The sequence below is a fragment of the Festucalex cinctus genome, chromosome 8 (genome assembly GCF_051991245.1).
Source record: "Festucalex cinctus isolate MCC-2025b chromosome 8, RoL_Fcin_1.0, whole genome shotgun sequence".
NCBI lineage: Eukaryota > Metazoa > Chordata > Actinopteri > Syngnathiformes > Syngnathidae > Festucalex > Festucalex cinctus.
This window is the reverse complement of record NC_135418.1, coordinates 26,797,647-26,810,270: the sequence shown is the minus strand read 5'-3', so window position 1 is coordinate 26,810,270 and position 12,624 is coordinate 26,797,647. Positions and strand designations below refer to the sequence as shown.

Genomic DNA, 12,624 nt, shown 5'->3' with positions numbered 1-12,624 from the left:
CCGATTTTCGGTGTTAACTGAATTGAGGATTCACGCTATATATCTGGCCCTCGCAGTGCCAAAGCAAATTACTGCATGCCTCAGAGGATGAACAAGTTTGCTTCCGTTGCCCGTTCTTGTTCACACGGAGGCTTGACTTCTCACTTTTCACTCTTTGTGATGCCATTGGCCTGGTCTAGTGAACATGCCAGTTGTGAAGTGTTGTTCGTGCGCACTTACTTTCCCTGTTGACGAATGACAAATAGTAATCGCTGGGTGTTGTTCAACATTCGCCAAGGAAATAGCGGTGTCAAATTAGTTTAATTTAAAGTTCATTTAACGCCACTTTTTTTTTTTTTTTTAATACACGATTAATGATTGCCCCTTACTTGCAAAGCCTGTATTGGGTGAATTCCTATCGCAACGCAACAGACATCCACGTAAAAATTTAGCAGTAAAAACTTTAATAATAATGCATATATTTGTGGAGAGTGGGGGTCAAGTTGTATTTTACGATTTAAAAAATGTGTAGGATTTCACACGTTACTTCGTGTTAAAGATTAGACAGCTATTAATATGAAAAAAAAAAATGCAATGAGCTGTCATTAATATCTTAAAAATGCAATTATGCCATCTAGTGGCAGAAAAATGACCTCGACACACTCCTTTTTTTTACCGTCCATTACATCTTTTTTCATTTTAACTCTATTTGATGAATTATTATGAAATTGCTGTATTAGCCATATTTCTATTAGTTTAACATTTTTTTTTCACATTATTGTTAACAAAAGCATGAAAACTTAAATGTTAAACTGTACATTTTATTGTACATTGAGAATTTATATAAAATATATATATATATATATATATATATATACATACATATATATAGACAGACAGATAGACAGATAGATAGATAGATAGATAGATAAGAGAGCATTCAATGGCCTTTATTCTATGCCGATTTTTGGTTTTTGCGTGTCTCAAGATGTCTTCATCCAATCTCAGCTCCTGCTTGCCATCGACGATAATGAGTTCCTCTGTATGTGTGTGTGTGTGTGTGGTTCGTTTCTCAATTCAGCCGTTTGATGAAAATGGAGGGTAAAGAAGAGCGAGCCTTTTTGCCCTTTTGTTGTTTGGATGTGCATGACTCAGCATCCCAGCGGTGTCGTTATGTAGCCATAAAACAGACTCATGTAAGTGTGGTCTTCCCGTGTCACGTTATGTAACGCTGCCTATTGATATTCAAGTCCGACTTCAGCTTCTAATTTTATGCCATCAATCTGCATGCAGTCTTGTCAAAAGAATACCAATTACCGCGAGTTAACATGAAAGAGCTCGCCTTTGCCGTTTCTTCTTCTTTTTCGTCACCCCCCCCAACGTGGACTCTCCTGCCATATTGATGTTCTCTGATTTCCCTTGCGATCATATTTACGGCGCAGGCTTGGTTGTCATCTGTCACTTGAATGTCATTACGGGTGGTTTTCACCGCTGCCTTTGACGGCGTGTCTCTTGTCTAAGTAGTAGCTGTTTTTTGTTTTTTCCACCCACAATGACACATCATTCAAAAAAGTAGGATGGTGTGATGAAAATACTACCAGGAGGTCCTCCCTCCTTTGGTTTCATGCATTGACAGGAAATGAGCACTTAGTTTGTTTCTTTGATTTTCTAAAACACATAAATTTATTGTGCCAATTTAGAATCCATCCATCCATTTTCTAGTCGCTTTTCCTCACAAGGGTCACTGGGGGTGACGGGGAGCCTATCTCAGCTGGCTTCGGGCAGTAGGCGGGGTACACCCTGGACTGGTCGCCAGCCAATCGCAGGGCACACAGAGACGAACAACCATCCTTACTCACAAGCACACCTAGGGACAATTCGGAGCGCCCAATTAACCTGCCATGCATGTCTTTGGAATGTGGGAGGAGACCCGGAGGAGTACCCGGAGAAGACCCATGCAGGCACGGGGAGAACATGCAAACTTGACCCAGGAAGGCCGGAGCCCGGACTCGGCTATTTAGAATTATAATTAATATTTTTGTCATTGCACAGTGTACAACAATTTTTTTGTGACTATTGGAAAATACCAGAAATAAAACTGAAAGGAGCAATTAGGTTTAAATTTGTTTATTCGGTACACCAAAAATTGCTCACGGGTCAATCTGACCCATTGTAAGATAAACCATCATAATGTACACACCCCTAAGCACATTTTTTTTGAGTAAATATTGGAAAATAAACAGTTGGAGCCCAAGGGCAATAAATATAACGAGAACAGTAGGGGCCCCAATACAGAACCTTGTGGAACACCATATGACAGTGGGGCGGTTATTATTGTTGTCGTGATTGTATTGTATTGCTGTTAATGTTAATGTGACAGCTAAGGTAGTTTGAAAGCGCTATAAAAATAAAGATGACTTGACTTGACATAATGCTAATCCAAAAAAAAATAAAAAATCCCGGGTCAATTTGACCCGCTGCCTATCAAAAAGTTGAAAATAGGTAAAACATTTGTTTTGGCTGTGAATATTAGAAAATAGCAGAAATATACTTGACAGGAAATGAGCAATTAAGGTTAAGGCTGGAAGGTTTGCTACCCAAAATGGAGAAGGGCTTATTTATTAACTTTTTTTCCTTGATGCACCAAAATTTTTCAGCGGTCAGTCTGACTCGCTGCCAGACATCAACCAAACCATCAAAATTCTTCATAAATTGGATTTCTTTCTGGAGAAAATAAGTGCATACCATAAAAGAAAGTAGTCCCATGTTTAGCCCATTGTGTCACTACCAAACTTCAACATGGGTCAATTTGACCCACTGTGATGTCAGCATTTTCCCATCTTTCAAAATGTTCATAAAAGTATAATTATTTTGTGACTATTAAAAAATGAATATATGCTACTTTGAGTGGTTAAATCCGACATTTCTGCTCCTCTTTTAGCCCCTTGTGTCACAGTCAAACTGTAAGACGGGTCAATTTGACCCGCAACATAATAGAAGGTTTTTAATGGAGAGGGTCTTGTGTTGAGATGTTTTCCAGGATCGCCTCCCCCCCCGTGCGTGGTACTCTGCTAAATGAGGTCTCCGTTGGCATCGGTGACGGGCCACCGTTGTTTTGATTGCCTTTCGGCGGCCGTACCTTTTCCTCGAGTGGCCAGGTGGAAAGCTGACGGATTGAGTCGCGCGGCCGACAGCCGGGACGCGCTTGTTAGCGATACCCCACCTGCATGTTAAATCAATTGTTTGATTGCAACCCTGCCGATTAGCGCAGACGTAACAGACGATGGGAGCTGGCCAACCAGGTGCAATGTAATGATATCAAGCATGTTCTGCCCCCTCGGTTCTGTTGAGGCCCAGTAGAGCTGGACTCGGATTTATTGTAGGGCAGGACAAATTGCATCCTAATTAGAATGCATGTACAGCAGGTGGTGTCCAAACTACGGCCCGGGGGCCATTTGCAGCCCGCCGTCCATTTTTTAGTGGCCCGCGACATATGCTAAAATTGGCATTTGACTCAGTTCAAATAAAATAAAAACAAAAATGTTTGGTCAAAGTAAGAAGGGAAGGTGTTGAAAAACACAGGTGCTATTAAAGGTTATTTTAGTTTACTAAAACTAACGAAAAAACTCAAATTCAAAAAACAATTTCGTTAACTAAATAAAACAAAAACGAAGATGCTTTTCAAAAAAAGAAAACTAACTGAAACTACATTTTATGTTTACAATACTAACTAAAATAAAACTATAATTATAGCAAAAATGTCCTTCGTTTTGGTCTTTGGTAATTAAATTAATGCATGAGTCTTGGGGATGATTTTCAATGTGATTTTTAGTAGATTTATTTGATATAAACCGGAATAATGATGTCTTCCCCATGGTGTTTTTTAAATGTTGTGCACGAGTAATACACATTTAAAAAACCAAAAACTAAAACAAATACTGAAACTAACTAAACTAAAACTAAGCATTTATTAAAGAACTAAAACTAATAAACAGAACCCCCCTGAAAAATAATTAAAACAACCTAAATTAAAAAAAAAAAAATTCAAAACAAAATAGAAACTAAAATGAAAAATTCCAAAACTATAATAACCCTACTGCTATATTACAAATAAATTGGTTTATATACTGTAGCATTTTTTTAAATATTCAAAAGGAACAAAAAAATATTTGTACAATTTTTAGGACTAAATACAATTTCTCTTCATAACATTATGTGGCCCTTGCGTCCTTGTGATTTTCTGTATGTGGCCCTCAAATGAAAAAGTTTGGACACCCCTGATGTACAGTATGTGAAAGACAGAGATAAATCTTCAGGTTAAATCGTGTTTGAATAAACCTGCAAATGCATCAAGCTTTCTTTTTTTGTTGTTTTGTGAAAATGCGACTCTTGTTTTCTTATCTCCACTGAATTCAAGTGAGTGTCTTGTCTTATTTCATGACAGCAAAAAAAAAAAAAGAAGAAACAAATGTGAGGTGTATCATGGAAATAAATTCTCTAGCCAAAGCATTATTCACCCAGCAGATTATATAAACAAACTGTTTTTTTTCCACCTTGTCTTCCTTTTGTATCATGTTAGTTTTGTGGAAAATGAATGCAGTCAAGACAAGCACAGGACAAATAAGTGCAAAAATGAAAGTAATGTATTTCTTCAGTTTCTGTCCTCTTCACTTTCAGAGATTTTTTTCCCATTAATGTTGGTAATGAATATTGATTAATACCAGTGTAATGTTGCTAATCATCAAATATTGTCAAATACTTATTTAGACTCAAGGCTGTGATAAAACCGAAGGAAGGAAATTCAGTTTTAGTTTGTAATTTTTTTTCCAGATCTTACATTCTTTTGACATGACAATTTATGGTGTTCCACAGGGTTCAATTCTGGGGCCTCTGCTCTTTTCATTGCCTCTGCTTGTATGTAAGTAAATTATAGTTATCATGTAACATTAATCCAATGACTATAACGTTCTAACAATAATGTTAACTAATGCTAGCTTGTAGCCACTTGTTGATATACTGTAATGTGTGTGAAGTTTTTCATCAAAAAGATGAAAAAATTTGAAGTGAAATAGTTCTAGATCCAAAATGTTCAACATAATCTGCTGACAAAAATAAATAAATAAATAAAATACAGGGGTTAAATTACTGTCCTGACTAAAACTGGATTTTTTTTTCTTGACTAAAATTAGATGAATAAAATTGTTTTCAATGGTCTAAATAAAGACTAAAAATGCTAGATTTAGTCGACTAAAAATGTAATAAATAAAAACGGGATAAGGTTGACTATGATTAAAAACTAACAAGCGTGATTGAAACTGGACTAAAAGAGCCAGAAAAAGATACTCATTCAAAATCCATTCAAATTTAGCAATTAAATGATCAATTTAACGCACTGACCTTAATTATTAGAAGGTATTGCTATTGACGATCCTGACCTTGGATTTTCTTTGTAACGGCTTGACACTCTGAAAAGTAATAAAAAAAAACAGGTCGTTTAAGTTAGCGTTTATAATGAGGCCCAAAACGAACATCTCTGTCTGCATACATATTGTTGCGCTTATCAATCGGCACTGGCGGCTACGAAATTTGCCGCGGGAGAGCGCGATTGATTGTCCGAAGGGGGTGCCGGGATTCACGCCAGTCCTCGTTAGTGGTGGTCTCTGTCCTTTCACCTTTCTTTGTGTCTCATCTCCTTCCCGCTGATGTGATTCGAACTCATGGCAGGCCTAAGTGCTTTAATAGAAATGTATTGATCACACACCCGCGCACACACCGGACCGGACCGGTGTGTGCGGACCCATCAACACTTGCGCTCGACGCTCACAACCTGATAGCGAATGAAGAGCTGATTTGTTCATCATCAGCATGTCAGGGTCGCCGTGGTAGTTTGCTGGGTCGCTTTGCAACCATAGAATCAAAGTGTCCTTGAACAGCACATTGACCTATCAGTTCTCTATAGAGCTTCCCTTTGAGTGTGTTCTCGTTCATGCATCTTTCATGGAAGGTCGTTCGAAAAAAATGGAACAAGTGAGTCATGTCAATAATAGATGCCTTTTGTATTTGTCACTAGTGATTGACTGATATGTTTTGGGGGGGTTTCTCGGGCGATACCGATTATTAGTAGTCACGGAGACCGATAGCCGATATTTCAAGCCGACATTCATTTGCTAACCTGGTAATAACCAGATGGATATTACATATCCATCTCGTACCTCTCCACAGTAATTAAGTCGGGAAAAGGCGGGACATTCTGTACAATAATTCGAGCTGATTGAGCGATGAGTCATTCTACACGTTTATTTTAACCAATTCCGGCCATGGGTGAAAATTCCGTCTTCGTTCTTGCCGAAAAGGGAAAAAAGCACGAACATCTTACCAGCTAGAAATACACGAAGCGCCTCTCGCTGTTCAACATTCAACAAGGAAACGGCGAGTATTTCTGCGAGAACACAATTAATTGCAGCGTCCATTCGTCCATGTTGGGTTTAATGTTAGCTCCGGCGTCAGCACTGGCTTCCTGGTTTCGTCGCAGTTGCATGTCCCGCCCCCAAACACAATGTCGCTCTGTGGTTGGTCCGAACGAACGGCGGTTGATATACCGCGAGAATTCATCTTGCGACAGCAAGGTTATTCATTTGCAGTAAAAGAGAATATTTTAGTGCAAAAAAAAAAAAAAAAAAAAAAAAAAGTTTAATTTTAAACGTAAAAAAAAAAACAACAAAAAAACTGACAACTTAGTTTGAAAATGGTAACAAAAATTGCAGGACGCTTCCGGGTTCATCAGGATGTGTTAAGATAAATTAAAAACTAAGCAAGTAAATAGTTCCTTAAAGTTTTCTACAGTCAATAACATTTTCTAAAATTTCAACATAATTTCTTAATTTTATTTATTTTTCTAATTTTTAAAAATAACCAGTGTAGAGAGTTCCTAGTGTCAGCATCATATTTATAAAATTGTAAAGTTACCTGTATCTCACTCTGCTGCAAATGCATGTGAATGTAGCTAATTTGGGATTTTCGTCTGTGTTTGTAAAAGGTTTCAAAAGATCTTCACAAACAGTGAAAAATTGTCTGAATACGCTACCCTTGGACAAGAAAATGGATGGATGGATGGATAGATGGATGTTTGAAATGTCTTTGTGACAAGCAAAAACTGTCTGAGAACATCTTAAAAATCTGATTCGTAAAAAGGCAGATGCCGATAATCGGTCTATCCCTAGTTGTCACTATGGTTTGGTAAAAGTAAGTTTCTACTATACATGGCTGAACTATCATCCTTCCTTCAATCCATCTGTCTTCATTATGGTTGATTTGATTCTTATTCATTTCAGCAAAAATGAGGCTGCGATTGTAAAACTCAGCGCAAATGCAAATGGCTTTCATTTTAGAACATAACATTCATCTTAATTCCGCCCTTACTCCCCACCCTTCCAAAATATAGCCTTCAGTGATTTGAGTTTTATGTGTGCATATTTAAATAAATGGCACTTCCCACTAGCTGTTTGACTTCACAAAATCTATGCAGTGCTGCATTCTGCACAATCACAGATTTGTCTTCATGCTTCTTAATAAGTCCCTTATCTTTTTTTGAAAAAATGTTCCATCCTCTGTTGCGCTGTTCTTAGTGCAGCAGCACAACTCCTCAGTGGGATGGTTAGCAGTTGAGTCGGACCCGCTGTGTCCAGCTCTCTGAACTCCCATGCTGTTCACGGGTTCAGGTCCGGTCACAGAGTCCATAACCTCGGACAGCAGACTCATTTTTAATTACCAACGCACTCTCGCCTCCTATCATCAGCGATCCCTAACATCCACTTATGGTCTTCCATGTGTCCAGAGTCTCATAAACGATAGAACTGTTGTTTTGTTATGGTTAATTAGCATATTGAGATATTTTATATCAGCAGTTACGGACTCAAAATACCTGACCGGACTTGAGTCAGACTTAAGTCGCCAATTTAAGGACTTGCTTGATTAAAACTTATTGAGTAGACTAATTGAGTAGACAATATAACAGACAACACGGTGACAAAAGTGTGAACAAATTGGCTAATATGCTAATATATTTGCTGTGACCAGTGTTGTCAGGTGTACGGTAATTATCGTATGTGTATCGTCTGTACTAAAAAATGGCAAATGTACTGTAGTGTTTTCAACAGATATGTTGAAAGCAAGCTAAACCACAAATGAAGACCTTGGAGTGGAGTTGCAGCGTTTAATTGTCTTCATAAGCATGTGGTGAAAACTGTAAATACAAAAATAAAGTCAATCGCTACACACACACTGTAACGTCAACACAAAGAAAACAAAGTGCATCGATCTCATTACAACGATGATTCGATGAAAATAAGCATTAATATCCATGCTAGCAAGTACAAAGTATAATAAAATGAAACTTACGGCATTCCTGCCTGATAATTCTACGTGGATGGCGTTGGATAGTGTTTAGGCTCGACACATGCGTTCTCTCTGTTCGTGCAAGATGGCGTCCCGGAAGTACGTCATCGAAAACCGGAAGTACGACATCGGAAACCGGAAGTATATTAAACGATACTATTTTTCCTTCTAACATAAATAAAATTGTTAATTACCATCCAAACAAAAATCCTTTTTATATAACGAGCATGTATTATATTTTTAACATGATAATTTAAAGCAATAATATATTCCATCAAAATACGATAATTTTGAGTCTATAGTACGATAATCCTATATTTCCTACCTGGCAACGCTGGTTGTGACTAAGCAAGATTGTATAACTTGACTGGCAACTTGTCTAACCCAATTTATGGTCAACTACACTTGACTGATTGTTTTTTGCCACTATAATTTGGGTTAAGACTTAAGACTGAATGGTAAATTAAAATGACTGAGGCAATAGTGCTTTTAAGCTAACAATATGTGACTTACTTCCATCTTGTTTTGCTCCATAGGTATACTATTCCAGTGCAATAATACAATGACCCAGTTGTTTGTTTATTTCTGTCAAGCGTTTCTCCATTCTGACAGCATTTGTTCGACTCTCCCGAGCGGCTGAACACTGATCTGTGCTCATGCACCTGTCGCGATTGCCTATTGTCCGTGCGCATTCATTGCCCCAAACCACATCTGAATATCCCCTCCATGATACCGCGACTTCTGGTGAATTAACTTTGACCGGAAGCGTGACAGTGGCTGAAAGATAATCACACCGAGGGCAAATAGTCGGACCTCTCCTCACTTCCATTTATTTACTGACTTATTTTTGCATCAGCAAGTTGACCGACGAGGTGAAAAGGCGCTTTACTGCCGCCGCTGCCTTTTGTGCGAATGTGAATGTCAGCGCATCGATCGGAGCAAAATGTATTTTTAATGTTGCAAATGAGATCTCGCGATTGGCGGCTAATGGGAAGACGGGCGATTCGCCGCAATCTTGGTTTCAAATCAGGATCCCAATTGAAAATCTTTAGAACTTTAATTAAGTCTCCTCTGAAAAGAACCTCAAAATTGTTTGAAGAACGTCTAAAAGATACATTTTTAGATTGTTTTCAGCCCTTTTGTGCCAACGTATAAAAAATGCTTGGGATGCAATGAATACAAAACAGCCGTATTGATATTTGAGTCCACATACGGTTTGTCTGGCAACATTATGCTGTCTCACGTCAGCACGCTAAAGAGATGATAATGTGAATGACCGGAAGACAATTGGGATTTCATCACCAAGAAAACAGTTAATAACACCTTGCACTGTAATGAATTCAGTGCCTCGGACAAGTTGGCCTTAAAGTTTGCAAGTGAACATCTACATTACTCAGAAGATTGGGAGAAAGTGCTGCGGTCAGAAGAAAGCAAAGTTTACTTATTTGGCATCAACTCAACCTGCCGTGTTGGGAGGGTGGAAAAAAAAAAAAAGAGAATACGATCCAAAGAACACAATTTCCATTGATATATTAGTAGAATTATTATTGTTGTTGTTTGCAGGAGTGTCACAATGAGAGCCTCACGATGTAGCTTAAGGTCAACAAACCGATACAAACAGCTTTCAGTATGATACAGTGAACTTGGACACTACTCAAACTTTAGAGAGGGCATAATATGGAAAATTGACTTTTTAATTGATCTCGATCTTGCATCCTCAGCACTGGGTGGGTGGAGTTTTCATGTTCTCCCCGTGCCTGCGTGGGTCTTCTCCGGGTACTCCGGTCTCCCACATTCCAAAGACATGCATGGCAGGTTAATTGAACACTCTGAATTGTCCCTATGTGTGTTCGCGAGTGTGGATGGGTGTTCGTCTCTGTGTGCCCTGCGATTGGCTGGCAACTGGTTCAGGGTGGACCCCGCCTGCTGCCCAAAGCCAGCTGAGATAGGCTCCAGCAACCCCTGCCACCCTTGTGAGGAGTAAGTCGTTAAGAAAATGGATGGATGGATGGATGGATGGATGGATGGATAAAAAACTTGAAAAATATATTTTATTGCACATTTAGAATAGATACAACGTGCGATTAATTTCAGATTAATCGTGAGTTAACTACGGAAATCATGCGATTAATTAATGTGGTCATGCAACAAATCTAACTTGTATCTCAAAGCACCACCGTAGATGAAATCCTAAATAGTGGACCACGAGGGGGCTCACGGAACAGCTCAAAAACAGAGGATGGTTGTGGTCATCTTGGACATGCTTTCCTTATGAATACAGCACTTAGAATAACTTCTAATTAGATTCCACGGGTGTATTTAATGTCTTGCTGCATTTTCTCAAAGGGGCGAGCACACCCACTCGTCCTCTGGAAGGTGTGCAGGGTCAGTGGCGTAGCTGCTGCTCAAGGATATCATGCCAAGTGGGGCCGGACGCATGGGGGTTGACCTGGATTTCATGATGTTTGAGGCAAGATTGTACACAGAAATTACTCCAAAGGCCCTCGCAGGACTCGTAATACCAAAAGGTTCACAAAGGTTCCTCAGCTCGACCTTCCTTTGCTTCCATAACGCCAGATTAAAGCCGAAGCAGCTGCTCGTCGACAGACAAATGGCTTCCTCAATGGTGCAATTGCATTGAACAGTTCCTCGACGTGTGTTTGCGGTGCGCCGTGTGAACTCCTCAGGTGCGCATGCATAATACATGAGGGCTCGCTGAGCAAGCTTCTGTGTATTCAACAATGAAAGCATTGCACAGTCATGTGGGAGATGAGCACTACAGTCAGGTTTTTTTTTTTTCTCCGAACCAAACGTTGCTGCTTGGTCAGCGTCTCAGTGTGATATGATAACAGAGGAGCTCAGGCAGGATAATACATACACAAAATATGACAACAAAGCCAACACTCATCCCGGTGCTGGAGGTTGAGTTTGACGCCATTTCAAAGCAAAGCTGCAGCGCAATTGTAAATGTGGATCATGCAAAAGATACTGCCCAATAATCATTTGGATATAAAGGGGTTGTTTGAACTCAACAAAATAATGTGAAAGTAAGAGAGATTTGTATCAAAGCTATTTTTGGCCACATACTGTGCCTCAAGCAACAACAATGACAACAACTACCACTATTACACTACTACTACAATTACTATTGTTTCTACTACTTGTACTACTGCTACAACTATGACTACAATTACTACTACTATTGCAGTCCTTCTATCACTAAAACTACTAGAACTATGATTACAGCTACCTCTATTTTACTACTGCTACTTCTACTATGACTGCTATAACTATTGTTACAATGAATGCGACTAATATTGTTGTTCCTACCACTATTATGACTATCACTACTAATTGGGGGTCTTCAGATTAGGGCTTTATGCTACTGATTCTGACACCGATCACCCATGACAAAATCTAGATATTCAATATATATTTATATATATATATATATATATATTTTTTTTTTTTTTCATTTAGTTAGTTTTAATTATTTTTCAGGGTGGTTCTGTTAGTTTTTTATTAGTTTTAGATCTTTAATAAATGCTTAGTTTTAGTTTAGTTAGTTTCAGGTTGTTTTTTTTTTTTTTAAATGTGTATGACTCGTGCGCAACATTTAAAAAACACCATGGACGCGACGTTATTATTCTAGTTTATATCAAAATAAATCTACTAAAAGTCACATTTAAAATCATCCCCAAAGACTTATGCATTAAATTAATTACCAAAGACTAAAACGAAGGACATTTTTGCTATAATTATAGTTTTATTTTAGTTAGTTTTGTAAACATAAAATGTAGTTTCAGTGAGCTTTCTTTTTTTTTAAAACATCTTTGTTTTTATTTTATTTCGTTAACGAAATTGTTTTTTGAATTTTAGTTTTTTCGTTAGTTTTAGTTAACTAAAATAACCTTTAATAGCACCTGTGTTTTTCACCTTCCCTTCTTACTTTGGCCATCTCCAAACATCCATCCATCCATCCATCCATTTTCTAGACCGCTTATTCCTCACAAGGGTTGCGGGGGGTGCTGGCGCCTATCTCAGCTGGCACTGGGCAGTAGGCAGGGGACACCCTGGACTGGTTGCCAGCCAATCGCAGGGCACACAGAGACGAACAACCATCCACACTCACAAGCACACCGAGGGACAATTTTGGAGCGCCCAATTAACCTGCCACGCATGTTTTTGGAATGTGGGAGGAGATCTCCAAACATTTTTGTTTTTATTTTATTTGAACCGAGTCAAATGCCA

At 38.6% G+C, this 12,624-nt stretch overlaps 1 protein-coding gene and 1 long non-coding RNA gene across 2 annotated transcripts in view; one reads left to right on the top strand and one right to left on the bottom strand.

The window, feature by feature from the left end:
* LOC144024492 (uncharacterized) overlaps positions 1-8,446 on the bottom strand; it is a 72,075-nt gene extending 63,629 nt beyond the window's left edge. Inside the window, exons 1-2 of the long non-coding RNA XR_013284789.1 lie at positions 8,377-8,446; positions 5,377-5,444 (exon numbers count right to left, since the gene is read on the bottom strand). This is a non-coding gene — a long non-coding RNA (uncharacterized LOC144024492). The remainder of the gene's footprint in view (positions 1-5,376; positions 5,445-8,376) is intronic.
* Positions 1-12,624, top strand: part of tafa3a (TAFA chemokine like family member 3a) — an 85,824-nt gene that overhangs the window by 61,642 nt on the left and 11,558 nt on the right. The gene's annotated exons all lie outside the window — the stretch shown is intronic.